This window comes from Enhydra lutris, unplaced genomic scaffold (genome assembly GCF_002288905.1).
Source record: "Enhydra lutris kenyoni isolate GAN:26980312 unplaced genomic scaffold, ASM228890v2 scaffoldscaffold45, whole genome shotgun sequence".
Taxonomy (NCBI): Eukaryota; Metazoa; Chordata; class Mammalia; order Carnivora; family Mustelidae; genus Enhydra; species Enhydra lutris.
The window spans coordinates 11,041,582-11,056,118 of record NW_019154129.1 but is presented as its reverse complement, the minus strand read 5'-3'; positions in this window follow the sequence as shown (position 1 = coordinate 11,056,118).

The following is a 14,537-nucleotide window of genomic DNA, read 5'->3' as shown; positions in this document are numbered from 1 at the left end:
ATTTAACCTCCATCCTGCTTGGGGTTCCCCCACCCTGAGGGGGTCATAAGGTTCAGAATTAGATTGGATTTGACTGTTGCTTGCACTCCTGAAATTATGTTCTAAGCAGTGGTTTCTAACAGGGGCAAGGCTTGGAGGTGGGGGTGGGGATCAGGGCCTACCTACTCTAAGATACTCAGCCTTTCCTACCCCTCCTCCTCCTCCTCCTCCAAGGTCCCCAAGCCAGGGATATCTTTCTTGTGGAGAGGAGGATGAAAGCCTCATTTCTTTCCTATTCTCCCAATATATTTGCCTCTCCCCGTATTGGGGTTTATGCTTTTAGAGACAAAAAACGTTGAGGAAATATCTATAGTAATCTTGACTTCCCTGAAACAATGAGCTACTTAAATGGAGGGAAAGAAAAAGGAAAACTAGAGAGAGAAGAGGAAAGCATCCATTAATTTCTCAAATTATCATCTAGCCTTGGTAATAATACTGACCCATTACATACTAAGCACTCACTATAGGGCAGGCACTGTGTTGGGGCCCTTGGAACAGCCTTAGGAGATCATAATAGCACACTCTTTTGTCATCTTACTGTGGGTCGGCACAGGGCTGGGCTCTTCACCTATATTAATTTCACTAATTCTCCCTGTACTCCTATGAGGTGGTTGCTGTTATTATTCACATGTCGCAGATGAGGAGATGTGGTGTAAAGGAGTTAAGTGAAGTGTCCAAAGCCACACAGACTCATAAGTAGGAGACCTGACGTTGACACCCAGGAGACCGGCTCCAAAGCCAGAGCATAGAGCTGGCTCCACCAGCCTCCCAGGTGAGGTAGAATTGGCTGCCTTGCCTGGGACTTTCCCAGTAGTGCCCTCCCTCTGTCTTGCCAGTTGGGAAGCTATTTGTAACTTCTAGGCAGCTGCACACACCTGACATCTGGGAGCAAGTCGGTCCCAAAGGCAAAAATCCAATGCAGTCAGCTACTGCAATGGTTCAATGGGAAAAATGAAACACCTGGCTGCCTTGGGGGGATGCTTAGCAGGCCAGACTCTCCACAATCCAAACAAGGATGGCTCAACAATAGCCGTTATATCTGGGAAGCATGAGGTCAAGGCAATTTTCTGTAGACTTAAGGATCAATTAGTATCCACCAATAGACAATACAAGAGGCATTCCTTTTTATAGAAATAATAGCACTTTTTTTTTCCCAACCAGAAGACTCTCCTATTTTTCAATTGAAATTTTTTTTTTAAGATTTTATTTATTTATTTGACAGAGAGAGATCACAAGTAGACAGAGAGGCAGGCAGAGAGAGGGAGGGAAGCAGGCTCCCTGCTGAGCAGAGAGCCCGACGCGGGACTCGATCCCAGGACCCCAAGATCATGACCTGAGCCGAAGGCAGCGGCTTAAACCACTGAGCCACCCAGGCGCCCCTCAATTGAAATTTTTATTGAAATAATTATAGGTGTACATGCAGTTTTAGTAAAGAAAGAGAAGAAAGAAAGAGGGATGGGGTACTGTGTTTGATTTATACAGTTTCCTCCAATGAGATCACCATCTTGCAAAACTATAATCTCTTGAGATACTAAAGAGTTCTGTTGCTACGAGGATCTCTTCTATAACTGCATTCCCCTCCCTCTCACCCCTAGTCCCATCCCTTAAACCCCAGCAACCACTAATCTGCTCTCCATTTCTAAAATAGTGTCATGTCAAAAATGTCACAGAAATGGAATCAGATGGTGGGCAACTTATAGGTTTGACTTTTTCCCCTCAGTCCAGCTCACTGCCAGTTTTTCCAAGTTGGTGTATCCATATCCATAACTCATTCCTTTTCATTGCTGAGTAATATTCCATGGTATGGATATAACAGTTTGTTTAATCATGTACATGCTGAAGGATAATTGGGCTTTGGGGGGGTATTATGAGTAAAGCTGCTATAACGTTCAGGTAAAGATATTGCTGTGAATGTACACTTTTCATTTCTCTGGGATAAATGCTCTTAAGTACGATGGCTACATTGTGTGGCGATTGTATGTTTAGTTTGTAAGACAGTGTGCCGAATAGTTTTCTAGAGTGATTGTACCATTTCACATCCCCAAAACCAATGTATACGTAGTCCACTTTCTCTACGTATTTGCCAGCATTTTGTCTTGCTGTTACTATTATTATTATCATAATTATATTGCCGGTCTTATAGTCGTGGTTATATTTTATTATGGTTTTCGTTGACATTTCCCTAGTGGCTAACGATGTTGTACATCTTGGCATATTCTTATCTGTCATCTGTTATCCTCTTTGGTGAAATGTCTGTTCATGTCTTCTGCCCATTTTCTAGTTGGATTATGTTTTTCTTTCCCTGTTTATTTTTGAGAGTTTTTTTTTTTATTCTTGGTATTATTTCCTGTCAGATATGTGGTTTGCAAATACTTTTCTATCACTTTGTAAACTGTCATCTCATCCATTTTATAGAAACTTTTACAGAACAAAGCTTTAATTTTGATGAGGTCCGGTTTCTCACTTTTTCTTTTATGGGTCATGCTTTTGTTTTAAGTCAACAAACTCATTGCCTATATCTAGATTACAAAGGTTTGTTCCTATATTTGTCAAAATATTTTCTAGTTTGGGATTTTGCATTTACTTTTTCTTTCATTTATTGCATGTGTGCATACGAATTTCAATTGTTTTAATTCCATTTGTTGAAAAGTATTTTTGGAACCTTTACTGTGTGCCTGACAGTGAGCTAAGAAGCACTTTAAGCCCTGTTTTATATAATCTCCATAACGATTCTACAAAGTGGGAACTGTATTCCAAGTTCTATGGCTGTGGAAACTGAGCATCAGGGAAGTTGCTGGATTGTCCTGAGGCCATTCAACCAAAGGCAAGCCTCACAGCAGCCTCACTCCAGTCCATAGTCCTTCATCATCTCCAGTTTAGTTCCTGAGTATCTCTATGTCCCCCACTTCATGCCAGAAAATTCAAACTTGCTTCAAATCAGTTCCTACCTTGGGACCTCTCTTTGGGCTGTAGCTAAATCTAATTTTCAGGAGGTGCAAGTGTAATATAATATGGATTATCTGTTCATCATTTAACTCAGGGAAGTCTTTTCCCCCTCACTAATATCCATGATAAAGCATATGCAAATGTCTGTAATTGAACATAATTAAAATAATGAGAGTTGAAAGAATGTGATATTCAAAATAAATGCAATAAGGAGTTGGACATAGCCATTATCCTAATTCAAAGTGATTACTTTATGATAACATTATCAGGGCCTCTAATATTTCTGTCTTTAATATAAATTACTTACTTTGGGGAGGCAGGTGCTCTCTGATTGGGATGGATTCCTGTCCTAGGTCTATTTACCAGTCATTCCACACTCCTTCCTGAAGGAATGATGGTGCCATTCTGGCCAGAACCACAGGCGTTTTACCTCCTTGCCACCCTGCTCAAGCATAAACCTGCCCTGAGATAACTAAGAGGGTGCAGTGGGATCTGACAGCCTGGTATCCTTTTGGGCACATCTAAAACCCACCCAAGAGTAAGTATGCTGAAGGAATCCAAGGCCAGGGGTTACATCCCAGGGTGAGCCTGTCACAGTGCTATTCTTAGAGATTTGCTGTCTGAGCACTTCAGAGGTATTTCCTTGCTCTGCCCTCTCTCAAGTGTTTTATACAAAATTCAGCTTGGGTGCGTAGTCATAGCTTACAGAGGCTTAGAAATTGGTGCAGCCGTTCAGAGGGTGAGAGGGTATACTATACAGAGGACAGTACTCTGGTTTTGGATGGTTATGCTTCAAATCTCGCCTCTGCCTTGGACCCTTGTGTGACCTTGGGTGAGTTACTTACCCTATCTGGTCTTCAGTGTAATTTTCTTTACATGGGAAGATAAAAATTTAAGTTATAGGGGTTTTTCCTCTGAAATTAAAGAATATTTATATGAAGACCTTAGCATTAAACAGTGCTTAACAAACGGTGAATGTTGAATGTCACAGAAAACAGAGACAATTTTAAGTGTTTTGTCCAAAGTTAGTTGATGCAAGAATTGGGATTTGGGGATGAGAATGTGAGACTATGGGCTCCTGACTCAACAGAGAGGTTCACTGACTGGGCGGGTGCTGGCAGGAAGAAGAATACGTGCAGATTTCTCCCATCCTTTTATGTGCTTCTACCTCCAACGCATAGAAGATAGATGCATCCCGCTGAGTCTGAATTTCTTGGGGGTGGGGTATGGAGAAAATGATCTCATACACTTGTCTTGCTCTGGGCTCCCTGGCTTATGCCGGTCATGATGATGATCCTATGCTAAGTCATCCAGCTAGAAGCTGGCACTCACCCGACAGAACTCCTTATGAGAAATGAGGGTAGCCTCCCCAACAATACACATGGACACATCCAACACGCCTGCTTTAGAACAGTCGGAGCCTCCTAGGATATGTGGGGGCTGAACCATAGAAGGCCAGTGGGATTTGGTGTATCTTCTCTGGTGACTCTCCCCAGACCAGCTCATATGAAGGTTTCCACTGGCCGCCATTGGACTGTGATCGTAACATTATATACCACGGACTGTGATCATAATGTTATATGCCATGCGGTGGGCATTGGCTGGAGTTTTCCATATATGTGCTGACCAAAATTATTCCTATGAGGATCCCCAGCTCTTTGACTCCCAGTAACTGGATTCTGGTCTGACGTATTCCGTTTCTTCACTTTTTTTTTTTTGCCACTGCAAGAGATCCCTTCTTTATCCAGACTGGTTCTTCAAGTTGCACAATCAGGAGGAAAAAGAGAAGAAAGCACGTGTATTGCAGCTTTTTCAGAGAGAGGCATGGGAACAGTTGTATGTATGAGGAAAGTAGGTAGGAGGAGGGCTTGTGGAAAAGTCCTGTTTTTGGTTATGCTTCCCATCAGGGTTCTCCCCCCGGCTCCCCTTACAGAGCACGAATCGTTTGGGACCTGACAGTGGGGTTACAATACATTTTATTAAAATGATCTGCAAAACAACCCTGCTAGGCTGATTTTAATATTCCCCATTTCGAGAGGAGCATCCAGGTGCTAGCCCAAGACCCCACAGTCAGAAGGTAGATGCCCAGCGTTCGAACCCAGACCCTCTGGTCTGACTCTGCCCCTTCCCCTGCCTCCTAGCGAGGTGCAGCTCACTGTTAGCTCACAGCATGTAGAAAGAATTAAAGAATAATCATCATTGCAGCTCTGTGCTGGGAAATGGCAATTAGCCTCTAGTTTGTTTGGATTAATATCTCTGGAGACCTTTATGAAGTATTATTTATTGATAAGGAACGTGCAGAACAGCCCAATAGGAGTTCCTTATCCAGTGCTCTTGGCGGAGCTTCTATATGACATGAACTTCTCTTATCATCCTAAAGATGTTGCTTGTTGGTCTTGGAAAATTATTGGGTACTTTCTGGATTTTCTTTTTTCGGAAGGCCTGTAACTTCTGTGGGGAAGTGTGCTCTGTGGGATGAGCTTGGCTTAAGATCTAGACTGACTTGGACAAATTATAGCTGTGGCAATAATCAACACTGTTGTCTTGGGTAAATAAGGCTCTTAACGTCTTTGAGCCTTAGTACCTATCTGGGGGCATGGCTGGGGAATTAGATAGGGTGTATAGGAGGCTCCAGCATCTGAGGTATGGAAGGCATTTAAAAGTCACAATCATTATTGTCACAGTTTTTAAAATTTAAACACATGTTAACGTGAATTGGCAAGCAACACATGCTAGCATGCCTCAGGTAGTGAGAAAAAAAATTACTGAGATTAAAAAAAAATTGAAAACCTATTTTCCACAAAGTAGATATTCTGCACAGAAAGAGCTAAGGGTTGAGCTTAAAATATACAGAGAGATAAACTGTAAAAATCCTCTACCAAGTTGTGATCTTTAGGAGTAGGATTAGGCTGAATTTACCTCAATACAAAACATTAAAAACCCTTTAAAAAGAATGAAAAAAGAGAGAAACAAGAAGAATAAAGTCCTCTTTAAAGAACAAAGAACAAAGAGATTTTGAGTTGCCTGAGAGACTCTGTTTATGTGCATAGAGTGCAGCTGCACAGGATTGCAGGGGAGAGGGAAGGAAGGGTTAACATTGCTTAGGCAACTCTTCAACAAAAGCTACTTGTATAATTGACTCAAATTTTATCTCTTCATTAAAGTGAGACTGCTAATGGCTCACCCTTTTTTAGCCCTCACTAAGTACTGTGTACAGTGAAAATGTGGAAGTCTGAATCCCTTTGAACAGTAACCCCCAACTTGCAACCTTTTAGATGACCTTCCTGTAATTAGTGTGAATCAGTGAGCCTTTGTGTGTGTGTGTGTATGTGTGTGTGTGTGTTTTGGTGTTTTTACTGTTGTTTCTCCAGAAATTCAATAAGGAATCAAAATTCACCATCAGGAGACACTGTGAAGACACTCAAGATGGAGCAGACATCTGCTGACCTGAGTCAGTATGAGGACACAGCTGCTGCAGGCGGGGAACTCTGGGTTTGAGCCTGCTGTCCCCCCTTTCTCTCAGCCCCAGGCCCTCTCACACCCACAACGACCATCCTGTCTAAACTGAAATGGATACAGAGCATGCCACGGCCACAAGGTTGAGCCAGTGACCTCCTGTCTTCTGGTCTCCTTCTCCCTTCCACTTACACATGATAATAAGAAGGGGTATGTGGATACAGGGAGCTCGGAGTAAACGTTACTCACTGGGGTGAGAGCGATATAAACCCATCGATTTCTCTTTCTTTCTGTAACATATAAGTGAAAACCACAGGAGGGAAAATGCCTGTCCTCCTGCCTGTTTGAAAATGTGATGTGTGCATATGTGTGTGTGTGTGTGTGTGTGTGTGTGTGTGTGTGAAACAGATGTAGAGTCAGAGACAGACAGAGACTTTCAAGCCTCTTTCCTTATGAAGTTCTCAGTAAATCCATCTGCGTGAAGGAGGCAGAAAACACAGCAATGTCTGTAGGATTTGCCTTCTTACCCAGCAAGCATAGAGGCTGTGTTCATTGAAATGTTGGCCATTATTCTATTTGACTTCTCTGATGTTCTCAGGTTGATATGTTTAAGATTAATGAGGCATTAGTTCTCAATCAAGAAGCCATAATCAAGAATACCCATTTAGCGGCAGCAGGTTGTGTCACTGCATTAATTAATATCATTTGACCTTTGTATTTTGGGTGGGATGATGTATCGCCGCATTTTCCTGAGCTGTGCCATAAAATTGATAGCTTGAATATTGCTGTTCGTGGCCGAATGGTTCGTTTAAGTTAAATACTGCGCTGGTAATTAATATAGGGTAGGTAAGTCTGGGCAGATGATACATATTAATTCTTACTTAGTGAAGCAAGCCCTGATGGGTGGCACTGCTTCATCTGAAGTCCTTTGGTGCTGGGGACATTGACATTTAGAGGAAAATTCTCCTAAAGGTACATCATGAGGGGTCGTTTTCTGACCTGGAGATCATGGGTACACAAACATTTAAGTATACAGATGGGACAGAGCCACGGGGGCTTGTTGGACCCTCCACATGCGTGTTTTTCCAATTATAGTGGGTAGATTGCTCAGATGTAGACTCCATAAAGTCTTGGGTACACTGACTGTTGCATTCTTCCAGATGGTGCTGACAGTGCTAGACCAGGCACCACAATTTCTGTAGCAAGTTTTGAGGCAAGAGGTTGACCAACCATTTTTTGTAAAGCTTCTGAGAGTAAGTATTTTTGGCCTTTAAAGCCATACAGTCTGTCTTACAATTATGTAACTCTGCCCTGGTGTGATAAAATGGCCATAGGTGGTATGTACACAAATCGACATGGCTGTGTTCCAATAAAACTTTATTTTATGGAAACAGGTCATAGGTTGGATTTGATCCATGAGCAGGAGTTTAGTGGCTCCCACAGTTCCATGTGGGTAAGGCTGTTCTATCCACTACCATGTTTCAGTGCCTAGCAAAGTGGCAGGTGCATGATGTGGAATGCAAGAAATATCTAAAGTTTGAGTGATCATTTCTACATCATTTCTTCAATGGTAAGAGTAGCTCAACCTGGCCCCCAGTATGAGTTATCTCTGTCGATGCGGGAACCAAATGCCCCTGCTCTAGACTCCTATTTGATCTCATGGCCATGAGTCAAGAAGAGGAACAAGGAGAATTTGCCCCCTTTTTACAGCCATCAATTGATCTTACAGGAGATCCAAATATACTCCAGTCTTCTTAAAGTACATTTATGTTTATTGCTCTATTTACAGAAATTTGATCAAAGATGCACACATCACATCATAACCTGCTTTGAAAGCTAAATAGTGTTTTAAAAACATCTTTTCACATCCCTAAATATTCTTTACACCATTATTTTTACTGGCTGTACAATATTCCATATTTTATTTAACCAGTCTTCCACGGGAAGACATTTATGTTGTTTCTTTTACTCCACCTGCCAAGTGCTAAATATTACTGAGCACATATATTTTAGAGCCCAAATGAACATATTGTTTTAGAGAAAATACCTGGGGGGCACCTGGGTGGCTCAGTGGGTTAAAGCCTCTGCCTTTGGCTCAGGTCATGATCCCAGGGTCCTGGGATTGAGCCCCACATTGGGCTCTCTGCTCAGCAGGGAGCCTGCTTCCCCCTCTCTCTCTGCCTGCCTGTCTGCCTACTTGTGATATCTGTCTGTCAATTAAATAAATAAAATCTTTAAATAAAAACAAAACAAAATGAAACAAAACCCAATGTGTAGGAAAAATACCTGAATAGAGAATTTCAGTGTAGAAAGACAAGCATATTTTCAAAATTTTTGATCCCTTAAGACTAACTGCCCACCATGAATTTTAGAGTCCTACCCAAAGTGCACGACACTACCTGCTTTCATAAAAATTGTTGAGGAGGAACGTTCAGAAGAAAAAGATAAACCATGTTTAGGAATGATTATTGTGCTATGTGGAACAGGGAATGCAGAAATGTTGGTGGGGGTGGGGAGAGAGACAAATCTTTGTGTGCCCAACTATTACCCTACAGCCTTGACTTTAGAATTCAGTTCTCTTAAAAAAAAAAAAAAAAAAAAAAAAAAGGACAGACAGACTTTTTGGATGCTCTAAGTCAACTTTGCTTCATTACAGGCATAGAATATGTTCAGACTTGGTGGGGAGTCTACATGGGTAGAAGAAGGGGTCTTGGACCCTTAGATCACACTGATTTATGAAGTATAATAATGAGAGTGGGGTAAGATGGGGCTTTGGTCAATCTTGACATTTCATTATAAGGAAAGAAATGCTGAGTTGCAACAAGATTCTTTCTCTAGGGTCTTGGGGAGCTCTGCCATAGAGGAATTCTCTCGACTCTGTCACCATAGCATCCATTTTACCATAGGAAGGCGACCCCACAGAAGCCATGCTTCTGAATAGAAAACCATGAGAACCAAGGTCAGGACAATTATTGAGGACAAGAGTTAGATTTCTAGTGTCAAATAAGTGTCATATCAGGTTGGAGTACTTTAGGGAGGTGTGAGGTTGAAGTATTTCGTTTTTATTTTCATTTTTGTTTTTCTGTTCCCAGTGAGCAGTGAGAATTTTGGTATGTGTAAAAGTGGAGGTCCCAGCAGGAAACTGGTGGCACAATCAAATTGATTAGCTTGAGGTGAGGGATTCTTTACAAAAGCATGGATAGGGTATGGGAAATTCACAAGGAATAATCTGTACCCTGAGATCAGCATAGTAATAGGGAGACAGTTACCACCTCGAGGACTGAAGGGGGAAGAGAGGGAACAGTTACCAGGACCTTTGGGTGGTGGGCACTGTGGGATTTAATAGGAATGTGCAGCCAGCTTGCAGCTACCCTGAGGGACAGTCTAGGGAGTAAATATCCCAAGCTCATTCTCCTCCCTCTATCTCTGATGATGGGAAGCATCCAAACCCATCTGGAAGCCAGAGGCAAGGTAACCCATTGCTGTAGTTTGTCCAGATCAGCCACTTGCCTGAGCATAGAGCAGAGTGGAGACCGATGGAGCTTGGAACTGTGGGCAAATAGAAGGTAGCTGCATGGATTGCTTGATCTTACTGTTTCCTAGGGCAACACACTTTGGTTTAGACCTGAATCTGTAAGCATCGTGAATTTATGGCCACATGATACATTTTTTTAAAGTCCAGTGCCTAATCAAATGCCAACTCTGGGATATTAGATGGGAATTGCATGATTATGTGGCAGGTGCAGTGGCACATACCTGCACCATGTCCCTGACAGATTCCTTCTAGATTGCCTTAAAAGCTCCTTGAAGATTTGCCAAATTTCTAGACTGACTGGACATTCAAATAATTTCTCCTGGGTCCCAGATGATAAATGAACTTATGCCAAGGAAAACAAAATATTGATTTCATTTTTAAAGATAGAAGAGAAATGGTTTTTACATTCACCCCAAGGCAGCCCATCCGGGAGCAAAATGAGCCTCATTCTCATAAAATTTTCTTTTAAATCTAACTCAATTTACCAAAGCCTCAGATTCAATGTGTAAACCTGTTTCATTTGGTTTCATGTAGTTTTATGTTGTTGTTAATTTAGTTTTCCCTTTTTTGCATACTATGAACCATTTGTTAATTTTTAAAATGTTAGAATATTTGACATAAAATCTGAATTCTCGCTTCTTTTGAAACATGAAAATGTGACCATGTTGGACTTCTTTACCATGTGGGAAAAAACTGTTGGAGCCAAGAATGGGTTTCCCTCTTTATCTGGTGCCTCCCCAATTGCTCCTGGTTGTCACTCATGTACAGGGTTTGAATTTTCAGTCTCCATAAACTCCTAAATCCCTGCAAAGAGGGCATAGTCTCAACCCAATCTCACTGTTTTGTTCTGAGGAGAATTCATGGACATATATACCAGAGGCTCCAGATATGGAAATTTTTTCCTACAGTGACTTTAGATCTCTGTGAAAGTCTAATATTCTCAACACTTGGACCTCATTGCATTTTTTTTTTTTTTTTAATTTGGAAGAAATTGAAGTAGACCACACAGACATTTACCTTTGGATTCTCTTTAACAAAAGAGAGTGAAGCATTGTCAAAAGCAAATACTCAGTAGCATAAATCAGATACCTGGTTGGGGAGAAGTTATCAGGGGGCCTAAGTGGGCAAGCTTGACTTTTAAGTGTTTAAGCTTTGGTATATCCAAGGCTGGTATCTTTTCAACAAGGTAATGGAATTCTCTTTCTTTTAGGGAAATGTATGTGGGTATTCAACATGTAAAACAGATGAAAACTGAGGGGGGTTCTTTCACAGTAATGAAGTGGAGGGGAGGTACGGTACAGAGCCACCACGCATCCTTCTCTACATTTCTTTCCTGGTGATGGAGTAGCCCCCATGGCATCTCTCTTGTGTCCTAAAATGCAAAGATGTCCTCCTATCCTAATAATCTTTCTGTTTATGACCCATGAGAACCTCATGGACTATCCATCCATTATTAACATAAAAATGGTACTTTTTTTGCATATTCCGTCTCTCCTGTCTGTGTCTTGTTTGACACCCTATGTTGGATGTTCCTGTGTATGTAAAAATTTATGTCATATTGCAGATAGATTTTGACTAATTCCGATTGACATCTCCTTGAGCTCATTAGGATTTTTCCTATTTTATGATCTATGAAACACTTCTCAATGGAAGATGCTGACATATCTGTAGTCTAGAAAACCTATGTGAGCAAAATTTTCAGAAAACATTTATCCTGAATCCATTGAACTCTCACCTAATTATAAGTTGTCTTAGCCCTCTGTTCAAGGAACATGGCAGAGTTCTTGAGTGAAGAAAGGGGCTCAAAATCCTTAGCAATTCATTAGTCATCTCTACCTTTCTGAATGGTCCTTTTTGTATTCACTCCTTAGAGTTTATGTCTAGCCTCCTACCAGCACTACCCTTCCATGATTTACTCATTTCTTCCCTTCTATTTTGTCTCTACCACAGGGCCTTTGATAATGATTTTCTACATGCCTAGAATGCTTCTTCATGCCACTTTCCCAAACTAATTAATCTTGAGTCTACCTCTACTCTACCTCATTTCAAACATCACTCCTTCAAGTGAAGCTTTTTCTAAATCTTAGACCAGGTCCATCTCTTCCCCTCTACAGGCTTTCATTGCAGCTTATTAATATTTACTTATTCGTATGATTATTTTATTTTGTTTAAGTTCAAGTTCCCTTGGAAATAAAATAATAATGAATAAAACTTAGATGCTAAGGTTTTTTAGAGAGGTACAATGCCAGGACAGCTAGAATGAAGGAAAAAGGGAACTGAGGCAGGAAAGACCACAAACATATACAAAACAGTGTGTTACTGAACTGGCCACAGCTTTATATGAAACTATGGTGAGCTGCTCCATTACATGGGTGGTCTCCAGGGTAGGCTGTATGGGATCACCATACCTTGGAACAGTTTGTTGAAATGGAGAAGAATATGTCTGCTAAGGTCTTTCAGTCTCCTTTAATTGGCCAAATTCACTCCATAGTTGAATGAACACACCTATATTTACAAGGTCTATTACCTGGCCCCTTAGGGCAGCTCCTGGAGCAGCCAAATCCCATGCTTCATAGTGTAATACTTCTTATAAACCTAAAAGCAATAGGAGGAACCATAGGTTTCATGAGTCTGATTGGGTTTTGCTTGGATTGTGAAATCACAGCAGGTATGATGAAAGGTCATGCCAGAGCCCAACCTAAGGAGGTTGTAACAGCCAGGGGTTGTTAGGAGATGAGGCAGTAGTGAAGCTGGACTTCCCATTGAGGAAAGGGCCAACTCACAGGGGATTGGTGGAGCTGAAACAAATCTTGGGAGTATAAAAATGTTGTCCCATGTGTGTTTGTCTATGTCTTCTATCTTGTAAGCACTCTGAAGATAAGAACTACATTTATTTGACTCTGCTCAATATTGTATATTCAGCCCCTAAAACAGTGTATGAAAATGGAGTTACTCAGTATTTGTTGAATGGGGAGATGGGCAGGTGAATGGATAGATGGAGAAATATGTCAATGTTCAATGAAATCTCCTAGCCTCTGTTTTCCTTTTTATAAATCATAGGTAAATTCTCATTAGGTAGTGGCAGCCATATCTGATTGATTGGGAAACCATCTTTGTACATGATGAAAACCCTGTGTTCTGCCACCTGGAAGTCTGGAGCTGTCCAGCTGCTGTGTGGGTCCAGGAATTCTGAGAATCCCCAGAGAGCTGTTTTTTCTCTAGATTGTCACTTTCCTCTCAGGGTTTAAGTATTATTGGTATACAGACCCCAGGGTCTAGGTGATGTAAGAAACCATTAATGGTGTAGCTTTTGGAGCTCTGAAAGGTAATATTTTCTGAATGTCTTCGATGGGCAAGGCATAGTAAGTACCCTGCATAAATTATTTAATCCTTAGCAAAGTCGTATAGGGCAAACTTTCCTGAGTGATGGAATTGGGACTTGAACCCAGTTTTTTCTGACCCTGGAGCCCATGGTTTTAACTTCTGTGCTGGCATTTTCTAATATACGCATGTGTGTGTTACACAAGATGGGTTTTAGATACTTCACCAGCAAGATTATTCATTTTACTGGTTATATGTTTGCCTAATACGTATTAGAACAATACTAGTTTTTAGTTTTGGAGAATGTTTGAATTTAAAAGTACATTAATTTCAAAAAGACATTTCCAATTTTAATAAAAATATCGAGTATATAATAGTAGAGCTGGTAGAAATATGGCAGAAACCATGAAGGTGGCACAGGATGATGGACGTTTATGAAATATTGCACTATGCTCAATGAAATATCCAGAGAGACTCAGAACCCCTAAGTCCTGCCTCACCTGCTTCCCCTAATTCTTTAAGCCTGAAGGATCTATAGTTCTTAAGCTATTGTTAACTGCTGTGTCCTTTACCTGTTTTTCATTCTAGGCTAGTAAGCTACTCAACTATTAAGAGCTAAGGGAGTCATAAGTGGAAGAGAAGTTTTGACATGGGAATCAGGGGAAGTGGTTAACTATAGGTAGGGATAGTAGTTAATAGGACTCATATTCAGCATGGGCAGTACCTTTGCATTTTCAACTCTTTTTGATTCCCTTTCTTTTAAAACAGGAAGTCTTTGTCCCTGAGTTTGGAAGAAAGGTTGAAGATGTAATACCATGGTATGACCCCATAACTTGAGAGAAGATCGCTAAGATCTCTGTCACTGTCTCCTTCCCCTACCCTTAAGAATTTCCAGAGAGGACTCCATTCCTAGCACATAGCAGACAGTTAGAGAAATGAGCTAATTTTTGTAAAGTTCTTAGAAGTGTGCCTGACACATCTTAATCACCATATTTGTGTTCGTTATTATCTCTAGTATTATTAGAATAGTATGTTGATTGAATGGGTTAGAGCCGAGGAAGTAGAAAAAACATGGTTTTCAGGATCCATGGGAGTTGTATGTTAAGCCTCTGTGTTACCTGCTGTATGTATGCTCCAACTTCCCTCGCTCTGTTCTCTGCTCTACAGTAACCAGATCCTGGGTCCCCTCGTGGCCATTTGGATCTGGCCATTGGAGGGCATCCTGGCTAGAAATCAGAGG